This window comes from Propithecus coquereli, unplaced genomic scaffold (assembly GCF_000956105.1).
Source record: "Propithecus coquereli isolate 6110/MARCELLA unplaced genomic scaffold, Pcoq_1.0 Scaffold36, whole genome shotgun sequence".
NCBI classification, from domain to species: domain Eukaryota; kingdom Metazoa; phylum Chordata; class Mammalia; order Primates; family Indriidae; genus Propithecus; species Propithecus coquereli.
Window position 1 is genome coordinate 270,997 of NW_012149285.1, and position 14,081 is coordinate 285,077.

Sequence of the window (14,081 nt, forward strand, 5' to 3'; positions counted from 1 at the left end):
ATTTAGTATGCATATTTCCATAATTCACAGTGTTTATAAAAATTATTTTTTCTTCACTTTCTCCTACAAAACCACAAGAAATATATATGAAAAGCAATTCAAGGCTAATGTAACAACAAGGTTGCAAATCTAAACATGTATGTCAGAAGAGAAAAGTTATATTTCTCATGATAACATTATATCATCAGCATTATACAGCCTGCACAATAAAATATGTATTTAGAAACCTAACTGGTAATTTAAAATACCGCATGTTATATATATTAAACGAGGATAAGTTAACATTCCTGGGAGAACCTTAACTTATCCAGCTTTATGTATGTATGTCTTAAATTAATAACATTTTACTATTAGAAGCTTCTAATCTACAGCTGTAGTCACCCTATGATTGTATTCTTTTGCCCTTTCTTTCTGTTCATGGATTCACTGTAAAACTGAGTACAAAGGGTTGGAAATGTGTGGAGATGATAGGTTTTATACATTATAGTATTAGCCTCAGCATTTTTTACTTGGATAATGCTCTACCATTACCATATTTTATGATAATATAACTCTATATCTGATAAATAAAAAAAAAAACAAATTAGATGGGAAGCCATACCATTATAGTAGCCAGATGCAAAGCTTCCATTCTTGAATTCTAAGTAAAATATTTATGAACTTATTTAAATAATAATGAGATGGAATCCTCACAGTGCCATCGTTTAAGAATTATGCCACATATGTAATACCAGAGGGACTCTTCATTACAGGAGACCAGGTTTCCAGCTGAGAACCAGATTCCATGTCACACAGCTCAACCTGGTTATTCAACTGCAGGAACATGTTGAAATGGACGCATCTAGGTTTTGATTTACAAAAGTGTTTCTTACACAAATATTTTGATATGCCACCTTACATGCAAATGTATATATAAACATATATAACATTCATATTTCAATACTTAGGTGATTTTTATAAATCTGATATTAGAATTAATTTATAATGTCATTTCTAACACACAGGTAGTATGTTTGTAAGCTCTCTCCCACATAAATCTGCATATGTAAACCAAATTAAATTCATAGAGAACTGTTTATCTTTGGACAGCTTTGAATTAGAAATGTTTTCATTTATAGGTTCTGAAGATATTTTGAGTGCTCAATGAGGTGCATGAAGTTGGAGATAATAAAAATCGCATTTTATTTTTCAGTGGAATTAGGATTGAAACTATCAGCTATGTCGTTTTATGGCCAACTTCAGTTATATTGGACATAAATGTGCCTATCATTTTGTGGTCCTTATTTTTTTCTTTTTCTACATTGAATGATCAGGGTATAAAAGTTTGTATGTATTCACCTTTTTTGATAGAGTAAATACCAGGTGTTTGAAGAAAGTCAAAAAATACTCTTTTTATATATCTCAATTGCAGTTTTTGAAAACACTCAAACATGCAAGAGCATTAATCAAATACTGGTGTTGTCTTTGCATATTACTCATGATTCTGAGTGAGGACAGAAATACAAAAGAATCTAATCCTTAGATTACATTTTATTTGGAAATTAAATTGTATAAACTACTAATAGAAAGTAGAATAAATTAGCAAAAAACAAACCGGGTTGCTATCCACTAAAAATAAAACAATTCAGAAAAGTAAACATCTCAGGATCCGTGAGGCATTGGTGTAATGTCAGTACAGTGTAGGTTACTGAAAAGCCAAATTGTGTCTAATTTAAAAACAAACATTTATAAAACAGCCTATATGTACTTAGTAAATCCTGCTGAGTGCAAATATTTTCTATAAAGGGAATTGAGTATTTTTGTAATACTTGACACAGCTATATAAATGGATTGATGTGTATAAAGATGCCCTTGAAAATATTCTTCAAAAACTTGGTAAAAATATTTAATGATAATCCTTCTATTGAACTTCTTAGAAATTAAGCATTGATCCCATCATCGTAAGTGTTAGTGTGAAGAGGCTTCTCTGGCAACTATATCCAAACTCATTTTAGATGTACTACCAGTTTCTTCATGCTGCTGTAGCGTTAACCACAAATTTAGTGGTTTAAAACAATAAAAATGTATTATGTTATAATTCAGGCTGTTAGAAATCTGAGTGAGTGGCAGAGCTGAGTTCCTTTTGAAGGCTATGTGGGACAATCTGCTCCCTTTTCTTCTCTAGCTTCTAGCCCTTTCCTGCAAACTTTGGGGGGTTCCTTTTTTCACCCTCAAACCCAGCAGTGTAACATCATTACATCTCTCTCTTTTTCTTTGACCTGTTATCATCTTCAAATTTCCTGTCCTCCCTCCATTTTTGTCCTCACATTGCCTTTTCTGACTCTAACTCTCCTGCTTTGTTCTTATAAGGATACTTGTGATTACATTGGATTTACCCACATAATCTAGGATAATCCTCTCATCTCAAGACTCTTAACTTAATCACATTGGCAAAGCAAGGTGAGATATTCCAATATTCAAGGGATTATGTAAAGTAACATATTCATAAATTCCAGGGACTAGGATGGGGATATCTTTGGGGAGCTATTATTCAGCCTACCATAGATAGAACGTGTTTTTAAAAAACCAGAAACTGGGGCTGGGAGTATTGGCTCATTCCTGCAATCCCAACACTTTGGGAGGCTGAAGTGGGCAGATCCCTTAGGCTGGGAGTCTGATACCAGCCTGAGCAACATAGTGAGACTCTGTCTTTACAAAAAATAGAAAAATTAGCTGGGCATGATAGTGAGCACCTGTACTCCCAGGTACTCTGGAAGCTGAGGCAGGAGGATTTCTTGATCCCAAGAATTTGAGGTTGCAGAAAGCTATGATGACACCACTGCACTCTAGCCTGGGCAACAGAGTACGACTCTGTCAAAAACAAAACAAAACAAAACTGAAAAGGAAGGGGAGATCAGGGGAAATGTTAGGTGTCTATTTGGTGAGATTCTTCATCTCATTAACAATACTTCTATTTCTAGGCTATAAATTCTGAATTACAGAATAAGGAATTAGGTACGTTGATGAAGTTCCTCAACTTTCACAAAAACTTGTATAAATTTTAGAGGATTGAGAGAAATTTATGACTTATTGTTTATATTATACTTAATATACAAAATTAATATTTTTTGGAATCTTACAATTTTGAATGCTTCCTCATAACACTGCATTATTATTTTCAAAACAAAAAAGATAAAAGAATAGCTCTAATATGGATATAAAATGAACATGTGCTAAATATTTGAGTAAACTCATTATTCATGAGGAAACTGGACAGTTATGTCCAACTCAGTTGAGGACACAAAAACCACAAAATTATATGGACTAAATGAACATTAAATAAATTACAGATGAGCATGGAACTAGCTTTGTAAACAGAATGGGGGGATTTAATTTAACTTCCATCAGAGATAATACATTTGCATAACTATAAATAAGAATTATTTGCATTGCCAATAGTTATCTACAATTTACAGAGCTGTAAAATAGCTCAAAGCCAATGAAAATTGAGAGTCAGATCACTTGGATGGGTGTGCTTTAAACGATGAATGGTTTTTCATTATAGACAGCCTATAAGTTTTTTTGCCTATTCCAAATTTCCTTATAAAACTAACGTTTATTTTACCTCCTTTTGTAGACTCATGCATGGTAAAACTCGGTTAGCAGTGTCTAATTTCTTCTTTACTGTTGCATCTCCAAAGCTGACACAGAAGTATTAAAATTTTTAGAAAAATAACTTCGTATTTATACAGAGCTGGTAAACTCATACTTCTGTTCAAAAAAAAAAACAGCCTCACTTTATACAATAAATAATACATTTCACAATTGCTTATATTGCTTTTTTATCTTGGCCATAAAAAAATTGTTTAGGAGTCCTTCTTTAGGAAAACAAAATATTCTAATAAAAACATATTCCAATGATACTTTTATGTAGGATATCATGTCTATCATAAGTATGATAATGATAATGATAGTTTTCCTTCTGTTTTCAGAAAAGAGAACATGTCTCTATAGCAGGGGTCCTCAACCTATGGTGAATTGTATAATTATTTCATTATATATTACAATGTGATAATAATAGAAATAAAGTACACAACAAATGTAATGGGCTTGAATCATCCCTCCCCGCCCTCTGGTCGGTGGAAAAATTGTCTTCCATGAAAATGGTCTCCGGTGCCAAAAAGGTTGGGGACTGCTGCTAGAGGGAATGGAAGCTGGGAATATGTCTGCACTGTTCGCTGCTATCACGCACACTCAGAAAGGACCTGGAATGTGGTAGTTGTTCAACACATATTTGTTGAATGGAGGAAAATTCTGGACAATGGAATTTATTTTAAGGAATCTATATCAATTTTACTTCAGATTGTCCATAAGTAATTCAGTATCCTTTGAGATGAAATAGTAACAACATGCTCTATTGTAGACTATAGTTTGAGTTATACACAGTTTTAGGTGGTTTGTTAGTTTACTACTGCTACATATCAAATTACCACAAATTTAGCCACTTAAGGCAACAGCTAATTATTTATTTTTTTTTATTTCAGCATATTATGGGGGTACAGATGTTTAGGTTACGTATGTTGCCCTTGCCCCCCCCACCCCCCTCCCCTCCAAGTCCGAGTTTCAAATATGTTCATCCTTTGGGTGGTGCGCATTGCACTCTTTGTGTATGCATATTCCTGTTCCCTCCTCCCCCCTCCCCCTCCCGCCCAACATCCAATAGATGCTATTCTTATATGTGCATTTATGTGTTGATCAGTTAATACCAATTTGATGGTGAGTACATGTGGTGCTTGTTTTTCCATTCTTGGGATATTTCAGTTAGTAGAATGTGTTCTAGCTCTATCCAGGAGTATACAAGAGGTGCTATATCACCATTGTTTCTTAAAGCTGAATAGTACTCCATGTTATACATATACCACATTTTATTAATCCACTCATGTATTGATGGACACTTGGGTTTTTTCCACATCTTTGCAATTGTTAATTGTGCTGCTATAAACATTCGGGTGCAGGTGTCTTTCTTATACAGTATCATTTGGTCTTTAGAGTAGATGCCTAGTAATGGGATTGCTGGATCAAATGGTAGTTCTACTTGTATCTCTTTAAGATATCTCCATATTAAAGCAACAGCTAATTATTAACATACAGTTTTATAGGTCAGAAATGTGGAAATGGACATGTTCCCTGCTCAGAGTCTCACAGGCTGAAATCAAGGTGTTGACCTGCTGCATTCTCACCTCAAGCTCACAGTCCCCTTCCAAGCGAATTCAAGTTGCTGGAAGAAGCCAATTCTTTGCTGGCCATTGGCCATTGGTCACCCTCAGCCATTCTCAGGTTCTTGCCACGTAGCCTCCTACATCATCAAACCAGCAATGGAGACTCTCTGGTGTTTCGAGTCTCCCTGTGCTTTGTATCTCACTAGCAAGAGCCCGGGGTTTTTTATGGGCTGACCTGGTCAAGTCATCTAAAGATCATCTCCCTTTCTTAAAGTCTACTGTGCCACATAATATAACTTAATTATGGTGTGGGAGTGCTTACCCCAGTGCATTTACAGTTCATACCCATAGTCAAGGGGAGGTGATTATACAGAGCATATACACCAGAGGGTGGGAATCTTTGGGAATATCTTTAAATCTTCCTACTACTGGTAGCTTAATAAATTTCACATATCTTAAATAGTTATCTAAAATTTTGGTGACCATTATTATCTATTGCTGTTAACGATATTATCCCACAGTAACCTTCTTCCAAATAGTCTAGGAAATTCAGCAATAGGAAATTGTATTTCTGACTTCAAAGAAAATATACTGTTTTAGATATAATGATCAGAAAATGTAGTGTCTTCATTTATTTCCAACCTCAATTTTTAAAAATCTCAATTTCAGTGTATTGAAAAGTTGCTTGACAGAATTTTGTACCTTGTTCATAATACTTTATCACGTAAATTTTTTTTATAATTATACTTCTTTTTCAAGTGTGGTTGGATCCGAGTTCACTCGCTTACTTATTTTTTGTCAGCTTTCTCATATGTAATGAGAATACTGAACTGTATGATACAATTACATATACATACTGATAACTAAATAAAATAGTATTCATGAATGAACCATAAGAATCTTGCATCACTCTTCAAACATTTGTGAATATCTTATTGTGAAATGGCCCAATACATATCTTCTCTGAATACTTAAGCTGCTACATTTCTTCACACACCCCCCCCATCTATCATGAAGGGCATAATTTGTGTTCCAATTAAAATGTAAATTTCATTGGTAACAGAGTGAAGAAAATCCACTCTAAAGTAATGCTTCATCAATTGGCAAAATATGTCAAGCAGTATAATTTCCAAACCACGATTGCAAAATTACATTATTGAAGTCTAGGAACAAGTAAAATATAGTCTAAGATATGTGGAAATTATAATTGTAAATGTTAATTCATCACCAAACTGATTTGAGAATTTGTAAATGAAACAGGGATATTTAAGGGAATTGACAGTGTAATATTGTCATTTACATATTCTTGTTGTTAATGTGGGGAATATAGACATATTTGACAGGTCCTATATGGTATGATGTAAGATAAGGACACTGATGCAAAATGGGAAGGAATCGTCTGTCTTCTGTACTCTCATTGGAACAGTGTTTAAAATCATATCTAGTTTTGCCAACTGCCAGTTCTGTGTCTCTGATGCTTAGGAAAAGTCACATTATATTATCTTTACATATCAGCCATCTTATGTGATTGTAATCTTTAAATACCTCCTTTTCTTAGGCCAGATAGGCACTTTGGGTTAACATTTTATATTTTGATACAGCTTTATTCTGGGATATAACATGCTTCAAAAATTGCACAGGTGTCAAAGCAATGAATTTCTGGAGGCTATTTTTTTCCTTTTCTTTTTTTAAGAGCCTGGGTATTGTTAACATCAACAGGAAAAAAGAATTACAGTGAAGCATAAAGTAGAAGTGCAGTTTTTGTTCTTTATAGGTAGCTGGCAGTAGTTCTCTTAATTTACTATTGTAATAACACAGAAATGACAATGCTTTTCCTAAAAGGGAAAAACATATTTTCTAATAGTGGATAGGCCAAAGTGGTAATATTTTTAATCACAAATCCCACTTAAACAGCATGATCCCAGATAAATGTATCAGAGTATTTTACTGTGTAAGTTATTGTCTAAGCTCTTAGTAGCCTACTGTAGTGAGAGCAGATGGTTTGAGTTTATATCTTTTGTGCTTCTCAGTTATTGATGTGGATTATATGAGAAGATAATTGGCAGGGTTTCACACATAATTGATATAAAATGCTGTTTGGGATCTTCTCTGATTGGTCAAGTTTCTAGGACATCTGGGACAACAATCTCTTGCATTACATATGAAAAGATATAACTTTCAATCATCTGTATGCTAGCAGCAAGTGTTAGAATGCTTTATAATATTTTGTGCATTTCAAAAAAAAAATAAAGTAGCCCTGGTCTCATAAAAATTGCTTTACTCAGAACTGAGAAATCACTAATTTAAAAATATGATTTTTTCCTTTATTTTTTCTACACCGAGAAGTAGGAATATAGATAAAAATGTAAATCCAATTTAAAGGGAAGGAAAGCAGAGTGGCAGATTTTAAATCTATGTTCATAGCACCCTGATGTTCCTCCATAAATGCCTTTTCTTCAACACAGGATATAATAATGATTTCACACATATCATTATCTGTGTTGAGGCTTGGAAAACACTGGTAGAAATCTGAATAATGATAATCTTCATAACGGCAACCAGAATTGACACTGCAACACTTACTTAAATAGGTGAAGTGTGCACTGGTTGTCTCCTCTTTTCTGTGGCACCACCATTCCCCTCAATTACTCAACCCAAGTGTTTTACACAGATAATACACTGTTATCATCCTATCTCACAAATTTCAAAATTCTATATGACATCCAACTAGGAATTTTGCTTCCCTTATTTCCTGCCTATTTTCAAATACCATGTTAGATTCACTAATAGCAAATAAAAGGGATGTTGACTATAGACAGATATTTGACAGACTTTCAATGGGCAGATTTCAGAAGGTTCAAATATATATACACACACAGAAAAATACATAAACTATTCATATCCTGATCCTGATGACAAAAATTTCTTAAAGGAATATAGTCAAGTTTGAGAGACCAGGAATTAATTTCGAAAAGATTAATGGGAATAAATATATGTTCACTAAGCAAATTATACAAGACTGCCTTAATTTTCATTCACTGTGATTACTATGATAGTGCAAGTCAATTTTAGCTAAAGTTTAAATATGCTTCATAATACCATCATTGATAATAATGGAAAAATGTAATATATATGCTCTGTGTAGAGGTATTTATAGCTTTATATCAACTGTACTCAAAATGTGATGATTTTCTTTTATGAACCTGACACTGTAAACATATGATGATCATTAATTTGTCAATTAGAGGCAAACTACAGAGTTCTGCCTTTGAATGAGCACTACCAAAATGCATATTAATTACTTGTACTCTTATTACATATATTTTCTGCCACTCTGACAATACTGAATTATTCTGCCTTTTCTTCCACTTGCAATCTCTAATACTCCTGGAGTCTTTTCTGTGCTCAAGCCTTGTTTTTGTTTTTTCTCTGAGACAAAGTCTCACTCTGTTGGCCGGGCTAGAGTGCAGTGGCATCAGCCTAGCTCACAGCAACCTCAAACTCCTGGGCTCAAGTGATCCTCCTGCCTCAGCCTCCTGAGTATCTGGGACTGCAGGCATGTGCCACCATGCCCGGCTAATGTTTTGTATTTTTAGTAGAGACAGAGTCTCTACTCAACTTTCCTGCAAATCTGCTTCCTGCACTTTGCTCCATAAACAAACTAATGATGAACTTCTCTATTTCAACTCAAAAATATGGACTGAAATGCACCCCTCTTTTCTTCCCCATTGTCAGCTAAAATTAGAGTCATTATAATAGAGTCCCCTCTAAACTGAAATTCTATAATTATGTACATGTGTACTAATTTCATAATGCATAAAGAGTTTAAAGAAATATTTGAAAATAAAGCCACCATTTTGCACTAGTGAGCAGAAGGACCCCGGAAACCCACATTTCTAAGTGCTTGCACGCTATCTGCCGTGGAGGCAAGAGCGATCAGTACGTTTCAGAGAGTTTAAGAACATTGTCCTGTGAATTCTACTTCTCAGGAGGAGAACACTGAAGTAATATTGGACAACGAATACATAAGCTCTTAAGGAGTTTAATTGCAGTTTAATTCTAGGACTGACGGAAAGAAACCAGGAATGTGTTTATCTTATTTGAATATATAGTCAAGTGATTTTTATGGGAGAAAAATATTTTAATGATGTGGGCCTTTATCTGAGAAACACATTATTTCCTACGTGTTCTGTTAACAAGGTTTTAAAACTAAAAGTCTTACTGTTTCCCTTTTGCACATGTGTAAGAATATAGCTTTGGTCATTCTTAGTATTCTCCACAAAATTCATTTTAAAGGATTTCTTTGTGATGGAAATATGGGTCGATATTAATATATCCATTTTAAGTGCCTTTTCTCAGATAATAATCGTTAGATTCATTGCATAAAATTATCCTAGGAAATATTCTATAATGTCTCAATCTGAAAAACTAAAACCAACATAGGTTTTGGAAAATTTTTAATTAATGATCCAAAGACTTGAAGAGTATATCCAATTTATTTATAAACTTAGTATTACATATAAGTAGATTAACATTGCTAAAAATTAATTTATTCATATTATGTGTAGCAGATTCATTAAATATTTATGTAAAAATTTACAACTATTTATATCATTAAATTCTACTATATGATTTTGAGATTTACTGTCCTGTGTATAAGTGACAATGTCTTATATGATAAATTTTCAATACATCAGATACCTATACTCTTAGATGAGCACAATATGATTTTATGTATACCAGAGTTTAAATGAGTAGTATCATCATTTATATTCCTAGAAGAGTGCTTGAATAGTTCTTGAAAGGGAAAATAACTTATACAACTAATATCAGTTTAATAAAAACATGTTAATTTCTGAATATCACATTCTTATTGTCTTATTCATACATTTTTATATTTGCAGATTTTCTCTATTAATCTGTCTTTCATCACCTTACATTTTATCATCAGCATTTTTATTATTTCAATGTAATTTTCAAAATCATACTACAAATTGTACATATCCACAGTTCCTAGATATACATATATATATAAACATATATACATATGAATACATGCTAGCATAAAACATAATTTAAGGATGATAATTAAAATGGAGGGTGGAAAACATAGCTACCTAACTTTAATGTTGATACTAACAATTCTCTCCAGGATACTGTCATCTCCCTGGGAAGCCAGAGTGACATGGAGGACAAGATATATCCAAAAGTGTATCAGTTCATCTGAGTTACAATAGTAACTGATGTAACACCAGCAAGTCTGCCTTTTGTACTCTGTTTTCTGTACTGACAGATGTACTATCAACGGTTAAACAAAACTTTGTATATCTTACCTTTCTTCTCTCATATTGTACAAAACCTTCAAAATCTGTTGATCTCATAATAAATACTTTTCTGACATGGTCATTCCTTCTAATGCAGCCACCCTGCATTTTTAGCAACCATACTAAATTGAACTCTGATATAGTTATGCCAACATCAGACTCATCCCCAAGCCCACCATTCCTCCTCCGTGTCCATTTCTGAATCCTGTGATAAATTTGTTGAAATGTTCTTTTATCATCGCCTATACCTCTCTCAGCTTCTACTTAAATCTGAACTGTTCTGCTCCCCTAAGTCCGCACTTTGTGAATTTCATCTTTCAAGCTTTTTCTTTCTTAAATCTGCTTTTAGTGCTGAGTGTTAGCTAGGATGAGATTGGCTGCTAGTATCGTTGTAGGGTTCAAAAAAAAAAAATAGTTGAGAAAATCTCTCAGAGATAAAACTAAAAGCACTGCTAAATTCAAAGGATTCTATAGAGCCAGGAATCCAGGAAGGTGGTTGACTTTGCATGTTAGAGAATGAGGTACAACCTGGTCACTCCCTGGAACCACACACCTCTTTGAGAAAGTCAATACATTTATTAAGATACTGCTTAAATGTTTATTAATATCTGTCTACCTAGAGGACTGTCTGACTGCCTGTACCAGGATCAGTTTCTCTTCTGCATTCTGTAATAGAGCACTGACTTTTTCCATAATACAAGACTATCTTTATACACTTTATTGTAATTATTTGTATGGTAGATTATGTACTCCATTTGAATAGGTACCATATCTCTCTTATTTACAACTAGATCTCCTGTCCTTAACATAGTGACTGACAAATAACAGAGGGTCAGTGAATATTTGTTGAACAAACGAATAAATAAAGGCATGAAGAGCAGGATCTTTACAAATATGGAAAGCTGAGGTATGTGTGAGGAAATAGGAACCCAAGGAGATAAAATCACAAAGCATAAATGGAGTGTGTAGGTTGGAGTGGGTTCTGGATGCACACCTCTGACTGTTACTGTTGCAGATTGGTTTCTATAAGATGCTTATAGCATGACTTGTGGAAAAAACTATGTTTATAAGGCCAGAACATGATGCATTCAGTAAAAGAATGATCACTGAGTAGTTATTACGAGGCTGGCATTGCGCTATATGCAAGGACATTGCACAGAGCATGACACAAAGATCTTGGCAAGGGGACAGTCAATAGTCAAGATAAGAAATAAACACCGTGATTAGAAATCGTGACAAAATTATAGTATACATGTTTAAAACAATGCCTGGCACAGAGCAGGGCCTCCATAATTATGCATTCAATGACAAGAAAATAATAGGGGTAGGGGGCCACTGAATAAAGTGTCCAAAAAAGTAGCATTTGAGTTTAGGTTTGAATGGAAGAGGGGATAATAATAGGAAAAAAACAAAACAAAACAAAAAAAACAGAAATTAAGTTCAAAGACACAGACACTGGAAAGAATTTGGTATACTTAAAGCCCAGGAAGAAGCCTAGTATTGACTACACTAGGTCAGGGAAGAGGACAGAGTGAAAACCCTGTGAACACATTCCAAAAAGAGGAAACATTGATGGGTGTTAAGCAAGGAGAAAAAAAATTACTTTTTCAAAAAGATATTTGTGGCTATTTTGGGTAGAGATAATTGAAAAGGAAAAAACCCAGACTGGAGGCTACTATGGTTTGAATGTGTCCCCCAGAAAGCATATGATGGAAATTTAATTCCGAATGCAAACAATGTAGGCAGGTGGGATCTAACGAGAGGTGATTAAGCAAAGAGTCCTCACGAATGGATTAATGCCATGATCGCGTGAATGGGTTTGTTAGAAAAGATGAGTTTGGTCCCTTTTTGCCCCACTCTCTCCCCATGTGATACCTTCTGCCACCTTAAGACACAGCAAGAAGATCCTCACCAGATACTGGTGCCATGATTCTGGACTTCCCAAATTCCAGAACTGTGAGGAAGTAAATTTCTGTTCTTTATAAATTACCCAGTCTCAGGTATTCCGTGATAGCATCACAAAACAAACTAAGATGGAGGATAGTGGCCGTTTTGTGGAAAGGAAACCATGATGATTTGCCTGTGCAGTGGATATGAAAGTGAGGAAGAGAAAAACGTGAAAGCAATGACTCCTAGATCACTGGCTGAGCGACTGTGGGGATTAGGTTAACAGAGTAACATTCTTCTGTGTGTAGTATAATATATAGTAGCATATATAGTATGTTAAGATATGGAATTGTTTGAAAAGCTGTAATACCTATAAAATATCCAAGTGGGACTAGTCACAGGAATTATTTCAATTAATATTTCATGGTTTTCAATGCTTACCACTGTCTTCCATGAAAAAGTCCTTCTATTCTTAAACTCTTAAACTTTATTTTAGTTTACTTAGATTATACTTACTAGAAAAATGTTTAAGGATGATATATGGATACATAATTCTGCAGGCCTTGGATGCCTGAAAATGTCTTTATGTCTACTTTAGATATGGAAGATAACTTGGATGGAAATAGTATTATTGAGAAACATCATTATCCTTTCAAACTTCACCTTCATTGTCATTTATTTTAACATTTTCAAAATAGTTTATTTAAATATATATTTAACTAACAAAAGTAATACATACTATTTTATCAAATTAAAATTTATAATGAAATAGAAAGAAAATTGACTCTATCCTTCCCTTCCAATTCTGTCTCTCTGGAGGTATCTACTGTTAATCTGGTAGATATCCTTCCAGGCTTTTTTCTATTCTATACTGTATATACCATGAGCCCTGTAGCATTGTCATTCTGTTCTCAACAGTGCATTCAGACAGATCAATATGCATGTAAGTGAAATATTGTCAATCTTCCACTTAAAACTTTGTAATGCTGTGATGGTTAATTTTATATGTTAACTTGGCTGACCTAAGGGATGCCCAGATAGCTGGTGAAACATTATTCTGGGTGTATTTGTGAGAGTGTTTCCAAAAGATATCATCAGCATTTGAATCAGTAGCCTAGTAAAGACTGTCCTTCCTCACCGATGTGGATGGCCATTATAACATCCATTGGACAAAAAGGTAGAGAAAGGGCAAATTTTCTCTCTTCTTGAGCTTGACATCCATCTTCACTGACCTTGGACATCATTAGAGCTCCTGATTTTGTAGCCTCTGGACTCTGGGTCTTAATACCAACCACCCTCCCATCCACAGTTCTCAGGCCTTTGGACTCGGATTGAATCACACCACTGGCTTTCCCAGTTCCCCAACTTGTGGACAGCCTATCATGGAACTTCTCAACCTCCATAATTCTGTGAGCCAATTTTCATCATGAATCTCCTCTTATATAGTAATATGTATCCTATTCATTCTGTTTCCCTGGACAACACTAACACAAATTCCTTGAAAATTTTTTTTAATCAAAGTTAGAATCAATGTCCTTAAATAGCCTGCAAGACATACTTGTCTTGGTCTCACCTTATTCTTCTGACACTGTTTCCTAACACTTCTTCCCGTTTACTGTGCTCTGCCACATTTGTCTCCTTGTTTTTTCTCAAACACAATAGGCAGTCTTGT